The sequence below is a fragment of the Apus apus genome, chromosome 15, assembly GCF_020740795.1.
Source record: "Apus apus isolate bApuApu2 chromosome 15, bApuApu2.pri.cur, whole genome shotgun sequence".
NCBI classification, from domain to species: domain Eukaryota; kingdom Metazoa; phylum Chordata; class Aves; order Apodiformes; family Apodidae; genus Apus; species Apus apus.
In genome coordinates this window covers 11,113,861-11,136,002 of record NC_067296.1, presented here as the reverse complement: position 1 = coordinate 11,136,002, position 22,142 = coordinate 11,113,861, and the positions used below count along the sequence as shown (strand labels likewise).

Here is a 22,142-nt window from a genome sequence, read left to right as displayed (position 1 = left end):
AATTTCTCTCTATTAAAAGAAATGTTAAAGCATCTTAAAATAAGGAATATCATAGATCTAAGAACTACCATATGATAAGGTCTCAGGACAACTACCTGAAGGGAAGTTGTAGTGAGGTGGATGTGAGTCTCTTTTCCCAACTAACAAGTGATAAGACAAGAAGAAATGGCCTTAAGTTATGCCATTGGAGGTTTAAATTGAATGTTAGGAAAAATTTCTCCACATAAAGGGTTCTAGGCTGTGGAAGAGACTGTCCAGGAAAGTGGTTGAGTTACCATCCCTGAAGAGATTTAAAAGTCATGTAGCTGTGGTGCTGAGGGACATGGTTTAGTGGTGGCCTTGGCAGTGCTGGGTTAACAGTTGGACTTGATGATCTTAAAGGTCCTTTCCAACCTGAATGATTCTGTGATAGTTTACGTCTTGTTTTTTGTCTTTTGTTCTCCTTAAAAGGTCCAAATAGCACAGATTATATTTATACACAGATAATGCATGCATTTTTATACACTGCCCTTCAGCTTCCAGTTGCAGATCACTGCAGTGTTAGGTCTTGCCAGCATGGCAGTTCATTGTTACATGGAGTTCCTTTAGGGAATGTTGTATGAAAAATGAGGAGTATGTAAATCACAGCACAGGACTACAAATGACTAAAATTATGCTGTTATTAAATCTGTTGTTGGTTTGTACATGAAGAATTAGTAACAGCCATGTGAATTATGTTTAATAAAAATTGTGATCTATGAAGTTAAATCAGATGTGTTGATTGGTCAACACTGAGAGACTTAGAGGATGAATAAAGACCTTTCAGTACTAGTGTTGATAATGTGAGAAAAGTAAATCTCTGATAAGAACTTTCAGTGCAGCATGTCTGCTTGGGGAGCAGGGGCAAGAGAAGCAGTGAGGAATCAGATGCAAGGTTCAGTTTGTGCGGTGTTGGATTTCAGGTTTTTCAGTTCACAAAATAAAGAAACAGTGCTTTTTGGTTGTAGAGGCTACCAGAAAGGCTAGAGATGGAGCAAGACTCCTTTACAATTTTTCAGATACTTCTGTGGTAGAAGTTCAGCCCTGTACAGCAGGCTAGCAGGGAAGCTATCTGGGACCAACTAGATGATACAGATCTTAAATAAAATTTCAGCTGTAGCTTGGTTCAAGCATTAATTTAATTATCTGTAAATTATATAGGAAATCTATAGATATGTTGATTAATTTAGAATTCTTTCTAAGTTTTAATAATTTAGCCGCAGGTAATTATTAACATATATTAGGGAATGTATTTGGAAGAATTTGTGTCTATCACAGCATGCCGTTATTACCTCTGAATCTCCCTTTTGAAACAGAAGAGCTTTTTGCTCTTCTTGGAGCCTCAAAAGCCTTTCTACAATAGTTTTCCTTGAAAGCAGGCCCACTGCATTGTCAGGAATTTGTTTTCCTGTAGGATTATATCTAATTTGAACTAACAAGTTCTGCAAATTGCTTCTTGTCCTTAATTCCCTTTCAGATGGTAAAAGACCTGATTGTTGTTGACTTGTCTACTCTTTAACCTACAACAGACTCAGCTTTTAAAAAACATAAGTTACAAAGTTACGTAGAACTGTCTGAATGGTTTCCTGAGCTTTCTCCTGCCCTGTCCATGATCCAGCCTGGTGGGTGGTCTGTCAGCTGCTGAACTGATGGTGAAGAGTTTATCATAGCCGTCCTGGAGTTCACATTGCATAGTGGCTGCAGGGCTCTTTACTATGTCATCATTACACAATATACAAGCTGCTTACGTTATCTTTTCATTCCTTTTTAGCATGACTTCCAGTTCAGCAAGGTCACCTAAGATGTTTGCTAGAAATGGTGGAACTTCAACTGTGAAAGTGAAGCTCAGACTCTAAAACCTGTACTGAATTGAGATGTTTGGGCCAGTTCTTTAATCTTGTGGCAGCTATTAGGGTGCATGCTGCTTTTTTGCTTTATATATATATATATATATATATAAAATGTATTTTTTTATATAAGAAAAAAAAAAACAAACCCAAAAAACCCCACAACTAAACACACACACACAATCCCAAAAACGACAAGCAAAAAACCCAAAAAAATTCTTGAAAACTTGTCTTTGTATCACTTTGCCACCCCTGGATCTTCCAGGGCTTGCCTCCCATAAATTTTGCATGATAAATACAGAGTTGTTGCAATGTGTTCCCCCTGAAAGCTGTTTCCATGTTGCATCTCTTAAGAGGTTTCCCTTTTGTTTTCTTTGAATTTGTGAACTTTGATCAATATTGATTATGATAACAAAGTTAAGATAACTACTGCTGCAGGTGCATTTATATTTCCAATCACACTTCTGCCTCTGCACCTACTCAGCACACAGTAGCCCATTTTCAAGAGACACTGATGGCTTACTACCAAGTTCTTCCCGTGGCCATGAAGCAGCGGTTGAAGACTGCTTTGTTTCAGAGCACTGGAGGTAATTGCTTGGTGACAGGCAGAGCTTAACATGTTTGAACTGCCTAAGGGGATGAGCAGACTCTAAAGAACTGCAAAAATTACAAAACTCAATAAGCAAACAGGGCCCGGCCCCAAGCCTACATTTCAAAGAGGCTGTGTGACCTATCAGCTAGTGCTAAGATGCAGCATAGGAATTCTTATCTTATATAAAGGGACAAAATTAGGAAGGCACTTATGCATTCAGTGAGGATACCTAGAGGGCATGCATGTATTGCAGAAAGTATATGTAACATGTCATAAAATACGGGGAAAAACCAAACTGGCTGCTTTCCTGGACACCTGGTTGCCATGTATTGAGAAAGGTGGGCACTCCTCTAATGAATAATGCATTCTGTGTGTATTAAAAGAACTACATGCACATAATACATTTGGGTAGTTCCTGTGCCTGTTGTGAACCTGCAGCATGATGCAAAGTCTCTCACCACTTGCTGGATGCCAGAGAGGCTGCTACTCAGTACTATCTACAAAGTACCCAGACTTCATGAAGTGGCCACATTCATTCATTTTAGAAATCCATCAGAGTGAGGATAATATTTCAAGAAGGAATTGGGCCTGAAGATATTAAGCAAAGGGTTGTCATTAAAATTAAGGGAGGAGGATTTAAAAATAAATATCAGAATCCGTTGGAAAGGCATTTCCCAGAGGGAGAAGCATGGTAGGCCAACTTACACAAGTCCCTGCCCCCAGCTACTGCTTCTGAGATGCATGCCCAGTCTTCTCTAGGTAGATTTCTTACAGCAATGGATTGCCAAAGGTATAACAGCATGAATATTCCCAGCACTGGCATAACCTAGAGTATTTACTTTCAAAGAAAATATTCAGACGTCATGAATTGCCTGATCTGAGGTGAAAGGGGAAGGGTGGGGGAGAGAAAAAGAGGGGAGGGAAAAAAGTTCCAGTTAATAATCTGTAAATACTTCATTAGGGATGAAACATTTTTCTTGAGAGGAGTTTTTAGAGAAAAGAGGAAAAATCAGAATCTAAAGATGAAGAACGTTAAGGCAATTAACAGGCTTCACCAAAAGAAGGCTGAATTAAATATCTTGTGCATGTAGTAAAACCCTTTTCCAGACCTTCCCCACAACAAAGAATGAAACTTTATATGAAAGCCAGGTATGAGACCCAGGAATGAAGAAGCAACTATTAGGACTTGGTTGGAAAAAAAAGTTCATTTTTTTGTTATTTTTATAATTCCTATCCTCACAAAAGATTGAAGCAAATATTTAAATTAAGTTGTGCTGATCTTAAATAATTTTAACTAATATCCTCCCTCCTCTCTACCACTAAATCTTACTGGAGATTTGTTTGGGCAAGGCCCTTTATCCAGTTTCATATTCTTAAAACCAAAGAATTCAGTGGATTCTCCAATTTTTGGATTGTGGTCCAGTTGTTCGAGAAAATTCTGATCAATGTCTTACAGACATTACTGCATTTCTGGTGAAGGTGAGGTGAGTCTGTATCAAAGCTTCTGAGATATATTGATGAACTAATTGAATTATCTAGCACTGATTCTGACTTTTCACGGCAGTAATCAAATTTCTCAAGCTTTCTCCTTGAATCCATATGCCAAACCATAGCCTGCATTGTGTCCGTCACTCATAAATATTCCCACAGCATGAAAGAAACCTCTTTTGTTTAAATGCAAGTAAGTCACTGGATTTCATTACGTAACAAATTTTGCCTTGGGTTATGTGTAGTCTTTGAAATTTACTGTAGTGTATTCCAAACTTTTAATATTCCTATCTAGTGTTTCTTTTTATTATTATACTCTTCTTTGTTTGTCTGAAGTGGAAGAGATTATCTGTCCTCTAACATAAGCCTTTAGAATATCCCACTATACAAAGGTTATGGGACTGAGTCCTGTTTTTTCCACAGAATAAATAACTTCTGAACAAAAGGCTTCACTATGTTTTTAGTTAGATTCCCTTGCTTTTCTTGTACTGCTGTTAGGCTGAAATGGATAACATTACCTTCAGTAGTCAGAGAGAAGGCAGATTGAGATGTAGCCAAAAATATCAGAATTAAGAAATGAGATATGTGCAGTTAGCCAAGAATACTATTTTCTTGTAGCAGTAGGAACAGCAGCTCTTGCAGAGAAACCAGTCCCAAGCATTCAACAAAATTAGGATGCTGAAAGCAGTTCCAAGGTAGTTTCCAAGAGCAGTGTGACTCGGGACCACTGAGAGGATGGCAGGTCTCTTTAAAGGAGGCAGCCTGGTAAAAGGTTATTGAGTTTTGATCTCCTAGTGTATTTAGTGATAAACTCCTTGAGTGTTTTTTTAGGCCCATCTGTAAAAGTAATTGGAATGGAGTCTACATCCTTTTTTCTTATTCTGTTATAATTTTCTGACCCTAATTTCCTGCTTCCTTAGTTGGTTTGAGTTTGACCGGTTCATGAATCCTGGGGGGGTGGGGGGGAATATCTGTAGATATTTGTTCTGTCAGTTGAAATAATAAACTATTATAATACTTCTATGGCTTTGAAAGCTACTTTGGCAAATGGCAGCAAGTCTGAAATGTTTATTTCACTACTATTAATTTTCAGTTTATCCCACTGTGCAATTTGTGATAATCTATTTGCTCTGGTTTTTTCCTTTGGCAAAAATGCAAAACCTGTCAAAAACCCGTCATATCCACAAAACATGCACGTGTGCTATGGACTTGTGTTACTGACATGTCTGTACGTTAATGGAAGCTCTGAATTAATGTTCTGGAATAACACACCATTAATGTTTTGCACAGAGTATTTCATAAATGTGTTTAGAAATTATGAAGCAGATTATTCTCAGTCTTGAATCAGTGATGTGAAGTGCATGATGTTCTTCACATGAGAGACTTGCTGGTACTGAATGCAATACGGTTCTTCTTTGGTTGCATCTATGCAGGCTGTCAGTAATATTGTTGGCTGTAGATGCTCGTATTCTGTAACACTTTATTCTCAGAGTTTGTATTTCCTTTTCATTTTTTTCTTATCAGGGCAAGGAGTCTGGCATTTCTGGCACAAGAGCATGTTCTTTCTAAATCCAAACTTTTTGTTTTGTTAACGTTTATCATAAACGATTCCTTAAATCCTTTGCAACATTTAAAGTTTTCCAGTTTGCAGTTTTGTTAAGGCTATCACTAACATAATTAAATCACTTTAAATTCTTTGAATGCTGATTTGAATCTCTTGTACACAAACCAGTAGTAATTTTGTTGAGCCATATGTGTTCACTCCCAGTTAAATAAGCTGTGTTTATTGATTGAACAGATGTTGTATATATTAAACAGAACAAAACAAAAAATCTAACTGCTGCTGCTTTTATGACACAAACAGGCTTTTAAGACTCCCTTCAAAGGTGTTGCTGGGAGACTTCTAGGCACTTCCTTATTTATGACGTTAAAGTTGTGCTAACATTGATTTCAGGGGAGGGACTTTTCAAAGCTTCCACATGCTTAAGAGCACAAGGAATTTGTGCTTCCAAGTCCCTTGCTGCTTTTGAACATCATGTATATGAACCTAACTGGAAGGACAGATACTTAGACCATCATTTGGATTAAATGGACCCCTTTAGTATAGAAGAGGATGAAAAATACAGAAAATTTCTGAAATTAAATTTAGAATATTGACTAAGACCTGCAAATAGGCATGGGTGTCCCCACAGAAAATTCTTTGTAGGTCTGGGTGAAGACTGCATATCAAAATAACTAAAAATAGTTACTAAACTCGGAATTTTCCAGAAGAAAATTATTTCGTTTTCAAGTTCTGATCTGAAGCATATTGAAATAGAAGGAACTTTAATCTGTAGAGTATAGTGCTTGGGGTAGTTTTTATGAGCTTTTCCTTCATTGAATGGTACAAGGAGTCTCAATGAAGTCTGTGACACAAGTCATTTAGTGCCTCTAGGAATACAGTAGTGATTAACAGTGGAAAACATCCTGACAAAGTAAACCAAATAAAATAATAATTGTATCTTGAGTGATTAATGGGGTGTATGGTTGAATATAATCTTTCCTGTGTCATGTACTCTAGGTGACCCTGCGTCTGGCAGGGGGGTTGGACTAGATGATCTTTCGAGGTCCCTTCCAACCCCTGTGATTCTGTGATTCTGTGATTCTGTGATTCTGTGATTCTGTGATTCTGTGATTCTGTGATTCTGTGATTCTGTGATTCTGTGATTCTGTGATTCTGTGATTCTGTGATTCTGTGATTCTGTGATTCTGTGATTCTGTGATTCTGTGATTCTGTGATTCTGTGATTCTGTGATTCTGTGATTCTGTGATTCTGTGATTCTGGAAGAAATTGTCTAAAACATTGAGTGTTCCTGAAAAATCAGTTATAGCCAGTCAAAACATTTCAGTACCAAGTACTGGGCCATGTATTTTATTTTGCGTTCACCGCACAATGCTAACTTTTCTCTTGTGCTCATGCTTGTTAGTGATTCTCAGTAGACCAATCTGAAATCAGATCATAAGTATGAAAGAGCAAGACCTTGCATTTTACATATTCTACAACAACAAGCATTGGAAAAATAAAACCCCACTTTTCAACAGACTTGTTGGATCTTTATATAAATTGGTTCTTTTCCATCATTACACTATATTACATCTAATCTTCTGTAAGTATTCTTGCTTATTGCTTTTTTAATGAATGTATTTCTCAGTTCTGAGCCAACGCCTAGTCTTATGGTTTTAGGAGGGGCAGGTGTTGTTACAAAGACAAATGGGTTCTGTTCATTTCCAAAGTAAAAATCATTAACTAAGTGTTGGCAACTGCATCTACTGCTTTTATATATATTTAAATCTATTTTATGGTAAGAGTTGTTTGTTCTACATATAAGCGCAGGAAGTGCATCTATATCTTGTACCATAATCAGCCTTTCAGAGTTCACAATGGCAATCAAATCCTGGAAAGAACTTTTTTATCATAACAAAGCTGCTGAGGAATTCTCCAGAGTCCTGTTAGAGTGTTAGCTTAGAATTTATATAATGACAATACCTGTGACAAATCTTTAAAATTCAGAAGTATTCTTGTCAATTTGCTTATAGTGGCTTGTATATTTTTCATAAAACTGCTTTTTGTGAGCCATACAGGCAGATTATGCATGGCAGTCTCCTGCCACACTTTTGCCCTGGCAGCATGCTGATCACAAGGCAGAAGAGTGCTCAGAAGTGGGGTTATACTGCAGACTTTGAATTGCCAAGCTAGTGATGAGTCTAACCCATGAAGAACATTGGTCAATAGTGTGATGATTCCTAAATAAAATGCCTTGCTGAGCCTGCTCATGGTCTTCAGGGAGCCCCATTTAAGCCTCCAGCCATCACCTTTCTTGATACAGAGTTCCATAGAGTGTCATTCCAATCAGAGGCCTTAGGCTCTGAACCTCTGTCGTTCATTATGATCTCCTTCAACGGGTCAGGTCAACACTTGCAGTTCTGTCCTAAGCAGCGTTACAGTACACATCTTGTTTCTGAAAGGCAATATGTTATTTAAAACTAAACACTTCAGAGAAAGCAATTTTCAAGAGCATTTGGTCTGACAGGTCTCCACATCCACCTTTCTCAGGTCACTGTTCTCCCTCTGTAAATTTAAAGTCCTGTGCTACGTCAGGTGTTTTGAAGAGAGTGAAATCACTCCTTTGGCTCTGCTGATCTGGAGTGTAATACTGAAAGACTCATCTATTTTATTTTTACCACCATGCTTTAAATATCTCAAATGTCTTCATTTCCTGAAGGTATCTTTCTTTAACTATTTGGAAAACACATACAACTACAATACATGTTGTAAAGTTCTCAGAAACTTCTTGCACCTGAGGGGAGTGGTGTGGCTTTAAGGCCTTCCTATGCCTTCAAATTTCTTTTAATTTGATGCAGGTATCAGGAAGATACTTCTTTATTCAAGATGCTAATACACTTCCATGCTTAAAAAAAATAATAAAGAGAGGATTTAATAGCAAAAAATCAGTAGATTCGGTGTCACTAATTTATTTGAAGTTAGAGATTTCATCACTCTTTATCACAAATTTTTAATGAATGTGTTCCAATAGGTAGAAAACAGTAGACAGTATGGCCTTTTGGTTCTTAAATTGTATTGACAAATTGCAGTCTCATAAACATATTCTGTTGACCTTGAAGCTTGTTCTGAACACTATTACTTCTGTGATCCATTTTTTAAAGTTTGCATTTATTTTTTAAGGAATTCTTTGCTTTGAAACAAACATGTTACAAAGCTGTTCTTAACTGTCCTTTGTAATGCCTTTAAAAATTGACAAGAATGCTGTTGTGAGTTAGTGTTTGGCAATTCCTTCTAATTAAAAAAAAAATAAAGGCTTTATCTGACATGAAAGTCTAATGTTTGCAAGGTTCTGTGTTGTTGTAATGTAGGATGCCAAGGAAAAACCCATAAAGTAAGCACAATTGCATGGCAAAGCTGGAGACTGTTTCTTGGAGGGGGAAGGGGAGTTCCTCACGTGTTAACAGGTTGAGCTTTCAAACAGCTTAACTCCACACTTCTTTTTTTGTTGGTATAAAATTAAACTTTCAACAGTTGGTTTTGCTTGTGTAGACCTAGATCGACTGTGAAATATAGAGATTACCATATTAGTTTTAAATTCATCATCTTGGTAAGAGTAGTTTAGGACACAGTAGTGTGTAACACCACAGAAGCTAATTCACTGTTCAAAAAAAGTGGTTTTATCTGTGTGTGTATGCAGGGTAAATTGGCTGACGTGCAATTGTGGCTAAACCACTCTTAAGTTCTTGAGCTAGTTAACTTTTAGGTTAATTCATCCATCCCTAGGCTGAAGAACAGACAGCATAGTAAGCAAATTGTAAGAAAAGAACTTAACAAAACCAGAGGGACAATAATGAATAATTAAATGTCTGCTTGCTAAGTAAAGAAAGTCTGCCCTGCTGCTGGGTGTTGAAAGTGATCATCACCACACATCAACCATCAGGGGCTGGGGCGGTCTCTGGATTTTCTTTGTGTGTTTGCGTATCTCATTGTAGTTTCTGAAATGTTTGTTTATTTTAGTTCTATAAAATTACTTGTGGTGATCCTTGGCCTTGCTCATAAATATGCCATGGTAATTTCTTGATGCACTCGAGCCCTCCATGAGTGCTTAGTAGATGCTATGCAGTTCTCCTGGGGAAGTTCCTGTGGGCAGAACAAAGAGATGTTATGAGGCTTTCTCAAGTCCTTCCCTCAGCTCCAGCTGTCTCTACTGTGGAATATTCTGTAGAACCAGTGGTCTCTTCCAGGCAGATGACTGACTCAGTTTTTAGTGCAGGTAACATGTTTAATTTTCAATAAAACTTAACAACAGAAAAAGAGACTGGATGGTATAAAAACAACTTGCCATCCCTGCCATTGGAATTTTTTCTTCACACAACTTTTGAAGTGCCTGTCACTTTTCAGATCTTCTTGTGGAGTTTTTTTTTCCTCAAAATGTACATGGTGATGTTTTTGAAAATAAGCAGGCTTCCAGAAGTTTTAGAGAGAAAAAAATTCACAAATATCTTCTTCAGTGGATTACATTTATCAGATTTCCAATCTCTTTTCAAGATGAAAGGTGAAACAGTCTGACTTGAAACTAAGAAATAAAAACTATATTGTCTTTGAACTGTTTGCCAAGGAAATAATGGGCTTATGGGGTTTACCTGTGCAATGCTGAATTGTGCTGAGAACAGCAGCTTTTAGTGAAGAATACAAAAATATTTGAAATTTAGATGTATTTTGGTATGACAAGAGGGAAAGGATTTTTGTTGGAACAAACTGTAATCCTGAAATGTTTCTAAGTATTGATTGAATAATTCTGTTAGTATCCCAGAAATGTTTTCTGCCTGAGTGCTTCATTTTCAACCGAGCCTATAATTCTAGAAGTCACTGATTATATTTTGAAAATTAAAATAATTTTAGTAGCCCTAAAATATGGTTTCAATCTCTTTAAAGAGGCCATAATATGTGGATTTTAAGTTCTGAACAACTTGAATCTTTCAGCATTCAGTTTCCATATACACAGGCTGGTGCATAAGTTCATACTTGAAGCTATTCCTGGTGATTTCAACAGGGTTAGTCATATGATGAACGTATGTACATGGATATTTGTAGGGATTGAAGCACTATGAAAACCAAACTAGGAGGATTTCTATGCATTAAGGTAACTAAAAATACGTATTCAGAAAAGATGGGAGCTGTACCAAAAAAATTGAAAGGATCATATACTAGGGATTAATAATAAAAAAAACTGATTATTTTGCTGTAGAGCCTTCAGCTGTACACTAGACTGATACCTTCCTGTACTGAATACATGTAATAAACAACCATGGCAGAGCAAATGTCAGGTTAGATAGACAAACTGGGAGCACAAGTAGATCACAAACACTGAGAAGTGCAAAAGTCAAATTTCTGACAGAGGCAGCTTCCTAAGCAGTGAAAAATTCTGCTAGGTCTCATACCAAAGGAGAAATGTAGGGAAGTGTTTAAAGTAGAATACTAATATTGGGACAGGGATTCATATAGCCAGGATCCATAAAATGAAGATACTTAGAATTATGAAAAAAAGGATTTCCTTCTCCCCCTTGCTTTTTCCTTCTTTTCTTATTTCTATTCCAAAAAGTAGTGTTTGAAAACACAGTACTTAAATTTTAAGAAGAAATCTATACATACTCTAACAAACTGCATGTTCATCACATAGCAAGCCCTCAACAGTTACTTCTTGGTTTCTGCTGTGCTTAAATAATTGGATTACCAAAAGACCATGCAGGATTAACATGACAGAGCCAGAAACCTATGGGTACTCTACCAAACAAGGCTTTTTTTTAAAGGGAAAAATGAGCCTCTACACATGGCACTTAGAATAACTTAACCATACTGAAAGCTGCTCTCTCCAGCTCTTCAGTGAGGTGGTGTCTTTTATTCTTGCACATGTTCTGCAAACACATCATGATAATATAGAGCAGATACTGACCTGTTGTTTCAGGTGTTCCATTAGGCACCCTGTTTCTCCATTTCAGTCCCCTACAGTCACACTTTGAGTCACGCTGCAGCTGATGTGAACCAGAAGTCTAGACAAAAAGACTTTTTTAGTCATGGCAGTTCCAATTAGTTTTTCAGTTTACAATCAAATCTGCTTACAACAGGTAATTTTAATACTGTATGGATGGCTCATTGCTAAGCCATCTTGCTTTAATTTTATTGAAGACTATTAAGATCTCTCAAAAATTCTACTGTTTTAATATTCCTAGATTAAGCTGCTTTGTGATTAACAAACCTACTGTGATTAGCTGAAGTCTGCAATCTTTGTTACCTTTTCATTTATGAACTCACAGGCCTCATGCAAGAGGAAACATAACAGTATGGACTTCATTTTCCCAGGCCACCCTAATACAGTTCAGAAATATTGTGAATGAGAAGCTGTTTGTAATTCCATGGGGTGTGACAAGCATTATAACACATGGTGGCCTCGTTAGTTTTTCAGACCCAGAAGCAGCACAGCTTGGAGTGAAGCTGTACCGAGAAAAGGTTCTGTTGTCTTCATCCTCCTGAGACTTGACTTTCTTACTCACTTGCTTGTTGGACCCAGAGTTGAGTGAAGCCATGAAACAGTATTCAAGATGAGTACCATTTATTGTATTTCAACACTGTTCTAGTAGCCAACATGTCCTTCCCTGACTTCCTAATTTTTACACTAAGGCAGCTGTATCTGCCTGCAGAGAGATTGTGAAATAATTGTCTAGACAATATTTTTTTAAACCAGCTATACACATTCATATGCATGTAAGCAAAGGAGAGAGGAAAAAAACAGTATTAATTAAACTTAAATTCATGAAGGGTTAGCCTAATTTTTAGTTTATTGAAAGTATAGACTAGTCATGGGAATATTGCACAATAAACCCAAGAAACTCTGCATAAGGATCAGCTGATTCTTGGACTGGGAAGTGTGGAAAAGCATAGGCAGAACACCTCCAAATTTCCACTCTGATCTGACAAGCATGTTTGCAAAGGTGTTCCACCATCTGTGGTGTTCTTCTGGGCTCTTTCTTGCTGTGTGTTCTTTTTAGATACAGGACTGCAGAAGAGGAAGGATTGCTTCATGCATCTTTCAAGCAATACTATTATACAAACCTGTCAAAGCTGCTGCTGTGTTGGTGCAAGTGTGATGTCTGTCCTAGGGTCAGTTTGTAACCAGATACCGTCCCAGACTCTCCATTGTAGTATGCCAATATATGCCGATTATTTCTAATTTTATGAGGTGATAGCAACACAAAGAACTGTAGAAATCCATTCTATTTCTTCTACAGTGCTTTCATGTCCCTAGGGAAAAATCCACCCCCTTCTGGGGAAGTAGGATTGGTGGTAAAATGAAGACCAATGGTTCATTTTTACATGTTTTGATCAAAGCAGTCATAAAGCACTTTTTAGTTTTGATGCATCTTGCTCTGAGTTAAATACATTCATACAGATAAGCCCTATGGCATGTAGGATTTGGCCCTAGTGAGGATGTGAATGAATGTTGGGTAAAGTCACGAAAATGTCTGTTATTTTTCAATAAGTTTTGAATTAAGTCACAGTGGAAACTTACATTCTAGGCATCCCTACACATCTGAGTTTTACTGCTTCTTCATCTCTGACAATGCAGCTGAAGGCTATCTGCGTGCAGAAAGCTGCCAGAGGGCCAAGGCAGTGGTTATCCCCCTGGTTTAACCACTTGTGAGATCATGTTTGGGGGCTTCAGTGGGATCCCAAGCTCAAGGAAGATACTAATGAACTCCTACAGAGTCCAGTCCCCCAGCTACTGGTGGAGGATGTGAAATACTTAACATACAAGCAGATTCTGAGAGAGATGGGTTTATTTAGCCTGGAGCTGAGGCTGCAGGGGCTGTCTTACTGACCTCATGGGTGGTTATGCAGAAAACAGGCTACAGTTTTTCTTGGAAGCACACAGATGGTCAGCAACAGACACGGATTACAGCAGGAATAATTATGATCAGATAAAAGGAGAAAATTCTTCCATGTAAAGGTGTTCAGTCACTGGCAAACAGCATGAGAGTAGTTGTGAAAGACTAGAGATTTTCAAAATTCAACTGGACAAGGTCCTGAACAACGTGATCTAAACTTTGAATTTTCTAACTTTCAAGTTAGCAATGAAATTGGACCAGATGATTTTCAGAGTTTTCCTCTAAAATATTTATTTTATAATAAACTAATATTTTTTTTATTATAAGGGACTGCATCTATAGAAGGAAGAAATATTTCTAACAATCTGTTTCACCCTGTGGTCCCACAAATGGCTGCATAAGCACAGCTGTAGGGGCAGTAAACTGTGACAGGAAAAAAAAGAGTGAAGGTGGAAAGTGAGAAAAGTACTAGTAAAAGGAAGCTTCCTAGCTAAGCTCTGATGCTGGACACATTGAAAGTGAGAGTGTGTCACCAGGCACTACTTGTGTTTGTCCTTGATTTTTGCTTTATTCCAAGAGTACCACCACACCACTAACAGTTTGTGAATCACTTTCTTAATGGACACCATATGGGAACAAGAGATCAGACGAAGATCATCCTGTGCAATACTAATTGCTTAAATCTGGACAGCATCTAGGGACTGAGAGTTCTACATGGAAAGTCAAGAACAGTGTGGTAGACCAGTGCTGTCTACAGGGGCCAGGTTTATCAGCATCAAAAGTCTATGTCCCAGCTTTGCTACTAAAAAAAGAAAATATCAAAATCTTACTCTTGTCTTCTTATAAATGCTTCTTTGACATTATTCCATTAATCACATCAGCATGTACAACTTAATTAAAATTGCAGCAATGTGTAATCCTATAGCTCTGTATTTCAAAGACAGACTAAAAATGCTGCAGTGATTGCATTTGAAAAGGGAAGAAAGCACATATGGAATGCACATGTAGGTAAGTATGTGGGGAGACTTACTGAGTTTATTACAAAAATAAGGAAATAAATTTTAAAAACGTTGTAACTGCTAAAAGCTAGCAATTTCCAATATTAATTTTCTTTAAAAAAGGTAATCAAAGAGTGTCTGTTTAGCTGTTAGGTCATTCTTGGACTTCAGTAAGCTAGGGTACAAATCAGGACTTATTGCTCCTTGTAAATAATAATAGCACTCGCTAAAAAGCCTACACTGTGACTCAAAATCGTAATATCTAAACTATAATATTCCAGATGCCTTTACCAGTATGCCCATGAACACAATTTATGATAAACTGATGCTGGAATATTGTCTGTTTGTGCTTTGTTATGGTAACAAATCTTCTTGTCTGGACAAAAGTCTGCTCCGCTTTTCTCCATAAGGTACAGCAGTAGAATTTATCCTAGTTTGTGTCTTAGGTTGGAAGGGACCTTTAAGATCATCAAGTCCAACTGTTAACCCAGCACAGCTAAGCCACCATTAAACCCTGTCCCTCAGCACCACATATACACTTCTTTTAAATACCTCCAGGGATGGTTGCTTGACTACTTCCCTCTCAGCCTGTTTCAGGTGAAGAATTTTTTCCTGATATCAAATCTAAACCTCCCCTGACATAGCCTGAGGCCATTTCCCCTTGTTCTATTGCTTGTTACTTGGGAGACTAGCACCCAATTTTCTAAAACTTCCTTTCAGGTAGGTGTAGAGACCGAGAAGTTCTCCCCTCAGCCTCCTTTTCTCCAGGCTGAACAACCCCAGTTCCCTCAACAGCTCCTCGTAAAACTTGTACTCTAGACCCTTCATCCTGTTAATCTTTTTCCCCTGTCAGAAAAAGACAGGGTGACTCAGACAAGCAGGTCAAGTAGCCATTTTCTGATTGTGGTTTTTCCTTTTCTTCTTTTTTCTTCTTCTTCTCCCCCCACCTCAAAAAAAAAAAAAAAATCCCAGAGAATACTGGCAATGACAGGCCTGGGGGCATTACACTGCAGAGTGGAAGAGCTATTTTATTGTGCTTAAACACAGATTAAACTGCTGTGGACTTGGTAGCGCTTCCTGTTGTTTGGAGTTTTTGGAGTTGGATGTTGTCTCTAAGATTAGCAAATACAAGGTATTGATGACAATGGCATGGCTATTTTTTGTCCTTTGTGCTGTCATAGCACCTTTCTTCTGTAATCTCTAATTTATTGAATGTATTTATGCTGAGAACTTCTTATGATGCACAAAGTTGATATCATCCAGCTTTGGTTGAATGTTTTCATACGCAAAGTGTATTTCCAGTGTTTTTCCAGTTAATACTGCGGACCTGTTTTTCTATATAAGCATATTTTTAATGAGTTTTCTACTATTAATGCCAAGGTACCATTATTAACTATGTTAGTAGCATTTATTATTGTTAATCATTTAAATCAATAACTGTTTGTATCCCATTAGTGCATTGCTTTGATCCTTGTGAATAGATAGCTATTTTATTCCTAGTTTACCACAAGTTAATTGAGTGCTGTATTTCAATTAAAAATCTGGAGAAGGGTAGAAGTGTACCTCTTGCAGTTCATGCTTTCCTTTCTGTGACAGCAGCCTGATTTAAGAATTATAAATAATCTGTTCAAATTTAGTGCAGTTTTGGAATTCCAGAGTGAAGCTCCAGTGACAAAATGTTACTCAGTATTTAGGGAGTCAGAATAAATAAGAAGTATTTAGGAAGTCAGAACATTACTTTTAAAAATTGACCTTAAATCCAAATTGCAAAATCCTTATTTATTGTATCAGAGACTTCATTGCAGCTATGAAATTATGTTCAACTTCACACCCCTCCAAACTACATAACAGGAGTCTGTGCTACTGCAAGAGTTGAATGGGATAGTATAATTAAGTCTTGGTTATCTTTCTCAACAACTTGAGCAATATTAACATGAAATAGAGCTCCCTTTCTGTTTACTATAACTTTTCTTTCTAAAGCTTCTGTCCAAGACTGATTTACTGTTTTGTAAAGCTCACCCTTTCTTCTGAGCTTCTCTGTAATCCTAGTCCATGTGGAAGTGCTGTAGGTTCAGTACCACACTAGTTGCATGTCTGATAAATATTTGCAGGCATAATGTTCTGCTCTGGAAGCTAACAAAACTGTTCAGGGACAGCTACTCGCCTTTGTCCAGTGCTTTTGCAGATGAGTAATTACATGCTATTGTTTATTCTTCTGAAAATACACTTCTCAAGAGCAGCATTTTTTCCCATGCTTTGGTAGTAGTTGTGGAGTACAGCCTCTTCTAGCTGCATTCAAGAGAGTCTATGTAAATACAGAAACATTTGCAGTGAGCTTGAATTATGCAGTAATCAAAAAAGCTTGAATTCAACATAATCACAAAACAGAAACATGGATCTGATCCCTAGAGAACCAGGATAGCCTTACGGATTGAGAAGTTAACAGTTTTATGGGGGAAGGGTTTTATTTCCAGTTGGTGAGTTTGGAAAAGGCATTGCCTGTTTTACAGCCTTAGTTTGTTGATGGTGAGACAGAAGTGAAGATACTGACTTCTGTGAATTGCTTTGAGAGCTGTAGGTAAATCGTAACATGTAAGAACAGGAGAGCACTGTTCTTCTAACCTGTATGATAGAATCTCTGCAGTCCTCAAGGAAGCTGAATAGGTTTGCTTCTGGCAACATTTCAAAAGTCAACAGCCACTTCTGCCATCCTCTGTGTATCTTTGTCTGTTAGAAAAGGTATTTAACACTAAGTACTGGAGGTATGCCATTGTTTCCAATGGATGTTAGTATTAGCACCAAGTATTTTGAGAGTAAGGTGTGCTGTAAAAACTAATGAGCAAAGCCTTAAGGGTTTGGGTAGATTGTATGACTGTAATTGAAGATAATTGCCATTATTAGTAAAAGAGAATAGAGTCATCATCTTTGTCCTGTTCTAGAGACTAATCTCAAATGAAACAAAAACTTCATATTGATAAAAACATTTTAATTAAGTATTTATCATAAAGGTAATTTTAGTGTTTAACATCCCTTTCCCACTCTTCAAATTTGCATTTAAGTCTTCAAGAATTAGTGCAAAAGTTGGATTTAAAAAAAAAAGTCACAAATTTTAAATTAATTTCCTTGGATGAAAAAGATGCAGGTAGTAATTTTGGTGCCCCAAAACTTCATTATGTAAAATCAAGGCTTAAACATACTGGGAACCTATTATTACCAGCCAGCTACAGACCATGATCTGTCTATCTCAGGTATTATAGTCTCAAATCTAACTGAAGTTTTATTATCTTTTAATAATATCTTTTAATAATATCTTTTACTTTTTAATTTTTTTTTCCCATGAAAAAAATGTACCAGAATGTGTGAAGTGGTATGTAACAATATGTGAAAGTAACTCGCAAAATTATTTGGATAATTGTGCAGATACTCTTGGACTAACGTCTAAATCAATTAAGTTCAGATCAAATAATTCATGACCACAAATCATTCCCATATGAGGACTTCTCCATGAGTAAGATAAATAAAGCTGCATAATCAAAACCAGGACTGCCACTGGCCTGCAGTGGTGGTGTCAGAATAAAGGGACAACAGAGTACAGAAATTAAACTATATTCACATGAATTGTTCTCTCAAACTTTGAAACAGCAAAGACACCCTGCAACATTTCTGCTATTGCTGCCACATACAGGAATTTTTGTTGTCTGTGAGGCATCTCTCACAGGAACCTCATTTATCTGTGGTGGGGAACTTTGCCTGTCTTGTAATAAGGAATATGCCAGAGTGTAGATGCTTTACCTGTAGGATGGTGCACAATGAGAAGGCCAAGACAGAGATATCAAACAGTGAAAATGGCACGTCATATTTATGGGCCATTACAAGAGTGAAGTCTCTTGAGTAACTTGCTCCTTTGATAGCATTACAGAAAAACATCTAGCTTGGATTTTTTAATTTTTTGGTTTTTGTTTTTTTGAGAGTGTCTCTCAAGCTTAAACTTCTTCCTTTGTGTTGATTGAGATGCTATTTTCCATGAAATTGCAACCAAAATAAAAAATTATTATAGTTTTGAGAGGTGCTTACTATTTTTAGGAGGGAAGGATGGTGTAAAAAGTTTAGTTAGGTAATAGGTTATACTTTTATGTATACTTACTTTCAACTTGGTACAATTCTTAAATTCCAAGCGTTTTAGCTTACTTCCTATAGAAAGCAAACTCTTGCCTTCTACGTAAATGCTGTGAGTGTTGGAACCTTTCAAACTTTCTGCTGCTTACAACAGATGACTAGATGAGTTAATAATCTTAGATATACTTAAATGCCCAGAAGTTCAGTATGAGCACGCTGTCAGGTAACAGAAGCTTCGTTCATGTGTTTGTCCTTAATGATCCATCTACCAAAGTTTATAATCATTCAAGGCAGCCTGTTTCTACCAAAAACCTCTGAAGAACCAGGGCTTTTTAAGGGGCAAAAAGGACAGTTCTATGGATACATGAGGAATTAAAACAAAAATTGTATACAATTAAATTTAAAATTTTATTTTAAAAAATGCAAATCTGCAAGGTGTCAGACTTTTTATCTGTTTTTAATGTAATTAAAAGTTTAGTGTTTGTATTGCTTTAATATATAAACTTTGAGTTGTGTCACTCAGGATTTCCTCCCCACATTATATGTAAGGCATTTTTTAATGATGTTTAGCCTGTATTTGAATGAGGTCTGTCTTTGCCTGTATAGAAGTGGGCATGATATAGCAGTGAACAGTTAGCATTTGTCAGTATAGTTTCACAGAATTACAGAGCTGTCATGGTTGGAAAAGACCTCTAAGATCACATAGTCCAACTGCCTATCAACGAGGGGAGGAGAGGAAAAAGAATGTTTTCTATTTGAGAAACTGGAACAATAACTGGTTTGCAATACCATTCATATGACAGTGGTAACTTAATATGAATAAATAATAGGAATAATGTCTTTCTAATGGGTCTACATCTACAACAGTTGATTATTTAAAAATGCATTTCAAGTGCTAACGACATACCAAGTGAGGTTCATCAGTAAGTTAATGAATCATGAGGGAATGAGCTAATATGCATGTCATTTAAAATATGAAGGAGAGTGAGGAGGATAGTAAGGATTGTAGAGGTAGGAACAAGATTTTAAGAGCCTTTGGGGGGTGCACACAGCTCAGTAAATATGTGTGTTTGTGAGAGAAATTTAAAATTTCCAAAGGAATTTTTTGAGAAAGTGATGTTTTGTACAACATAAAATGTTCCTATGGCTTTTAAGTGAAAACCAAGCTTGATAAACATCTGAAGGCTGTTTTTCGTAAATAGAATCTGCAGTAGGAGAAACGGATGAAGCACAAAAATTAGTGTGAGAACTGTTTTGTGTGCAAACAGAACACTTGAAAAATAGAAGTTGGCTAACTTAGGAACTTTCTGCACAGCTAATGTTCCAATTCATGCTGTTAGATAACCCCACTATAAAAGTGCTATTAAAGAGACTGGTTTGTTGTTTTTGTTTTGTTTTTTTAAAAACTTTTTTTAAAAAGTCATACCTTATTCAGGCCAGATCAGAAAAAACACACTTATCAAAAATGTTGGCAATTGTGCAAACAAAAAAAAGTTGTTGAAAGATTGTATTCAACTTAATCTTGCCAAAGATCCTTGCTGTTCCACATACTGTAGCTGTGCCACGTGCTTTCTGTACCAGCATTTATTGAAAATTAGGAAAGGAGAGTTTGGAATTTACATTTCTTCCAATATACAGTGTTTGTTTAGAAATTGGTGGTTTTCACACAGTAGGGAAGGCAGGGTAAACACAGTTTGGAAACAGGCACTGCCTTCTGAAAAAAAATTGCTGATAGTGCTGCATAGTGGAAATAAATGCTCTGAGAACGATTTATGAAGACAATGCACGTGACTGGCAAAACATGTTTACTTGGCTTGCTCTGTGATATTTGGGAGAACACATTTGCAACATCAGTGAAATAAATAATCGTTGCAGTAAAATGCCCACCTCTGGAATCCTTTGCTTGGGTTGCAGAGTTGCATATCTCAAGACAGAGGGGGCCTAGTGCCCACATTGTCATCTTCTGTAGTAAACACTTGGTGGAACAGCTTGCCTGATGCTACATCAGATCCTACACCAAGTTGTACCTCAGGGGTAGGGTGAAGGCAAATAAGATGTGTTTTTTAGTATTACTGGTACTAGTAAGAGATGTTGCAATATTGAGACATTCCTGATCACGGTGACATAGTGAACACTATGTACATTTGTTTACTTTCTGAGACTGTTTACTGTTTTTCCCCAAGATTCTTGCATGGAATGTACATTGCCAGTGAGTTTTCTTTAGTTTTCTACCTAATACTACAGTTCCTCTATTTAGATAATGGTAATAACATGCCAGCTTTCTGGCTGAAAGCAGGCAGGGGGACTTGAACCAACCAGCCAAAGCAATACCAACAGTGTTTCTGGACAACCAACATACACCTGAATGCATAGGCAGCCATAACTAAAGGAAACAGCTTTTCAGACCTTCCGTATGCCTTAGTGCTGCTCTCAATCATCACCACTTGTAAGTCAATATAACTCCATTTATGTTGATAGAGACATCTGCATGAAGTTTGAGTCAAGGTATCCATTTACTGATGTCCAAGTGATAGCACATGGTAAAGATGTTTAGGTGCATAAAGTAACACAGAGGTGCAGAAGGAATTTTTAGATGGGCTTCTAATTTCTAGAAGTGGTGCATACAGAAAATAACTAGCAATCTAGCCTGTTATAAAATCGATAGAAATCACATGGAAATAAAAGGAGAGAACTAAGCTAGAAGACCTAGGTATGAGGAGGATTGTTCAATGTCAATACTGGTGCAACTTTAGGCTAAACCCAGTAAGGGGCCAAGGATTCAGTGAGTTGTTTCCCATGGCAGAACAGGAGCTGAGACTTGAATCTCATCCCAAAGCTCTGTTGAAGCTCACCTTAGCTACCATCAGCATGGGTCATTTGGCTACAGAGATACCTTGGGGTGCAAATCAAGGCACATCTGTGTTGGAAAGCACTTCTGAAAATCTTGGAAGTCAAAATACTTTTTAAAATGTTCTTTTAAACAAAGTTTGGCAAGATCCTACTGCAAAGTAAACAGAAAGTTCAATATGCTTTATTTAACTTGCTTAATGTCTTTTAAGTCTCTTAATCCTGACTTTTCTTTGTAGCATAAAGCTCTCCAGGATGTATTTTCCATCATAAAATTCTAGTAGTGCAAACAGACATTGTTTCCTATCTCATCTGTTTACAATTTTGTTTAATTGCTATTCAATAGATTTCAAGCTGTAGATTTAAAGATTTAATGTTCATATGGCTAGAATTTGTTCATTTTCTAACAATAACTTTTTAGCTACATTATTCAGTCTTACTTATGTTAGCCTGCATTTTACTTTTATCAAAACATATCTCAAGATTTTGTCTTAAATCACCTTGAACTGAATTGTTATGGTTGTCCTCAGCAATCTTTCACAGCCAAATTATTTTTGCCTGGCTGTTCTGCAAAACCAACTTCTAAAAGCAACATCTTGAGTGAAAGACACTAGGTGCTGCCAATGGGCACATTTTTCAGGCTTGAGCACTAGGTATCTAAAAAAATTCAGGCTGGATCTGATAAGAACCCATCTCAGAACTGTGGCTACCATTTATTTTAGTCATTAGAAAAAGAGCATTATAGTGCATGTAATATTTGCATTCTTTTCTTGCAGCGAAAGAAATTACAAGTTCTTTTTGCTCAGCTGT

At 37.0% G+C, this 22,142-nt stretch overlaps 1 protein-coding gene across 2 annotated transcripts in view; it reads right to left on the bottom strand.

Moving 5' to 3' along the window:
* Window positions 1-7,865: 7,865 nt before the first annotated feature.
* The window catches only part of EDN3 (endothelin 3), a 31,827-nt gene continuing 17,550 nt past the window's right edge, over window positions 7,866-22,142 (bottom strand). Inside the window, exons 5-7 of one of the 2 annotated variants that reach the window (XR_007890974.1) lie at window positions 11,442-11,538; window positions 9,520-9,628; window positions 7,866-7,943 (exon numbers count right to left, since the gene is read on the bottom strand). The gene's annotated coding sequence lies outside the window, so the exon portion shown is untranslated. Of the gene's footprint in view, window positions 7,944-9,450; window positions 9,629-11,441; window positions 11,539-22,142 lie in introns of those variants that run through there. The other variant, XR_007890973.1, reaches the window with a different exon arrangement.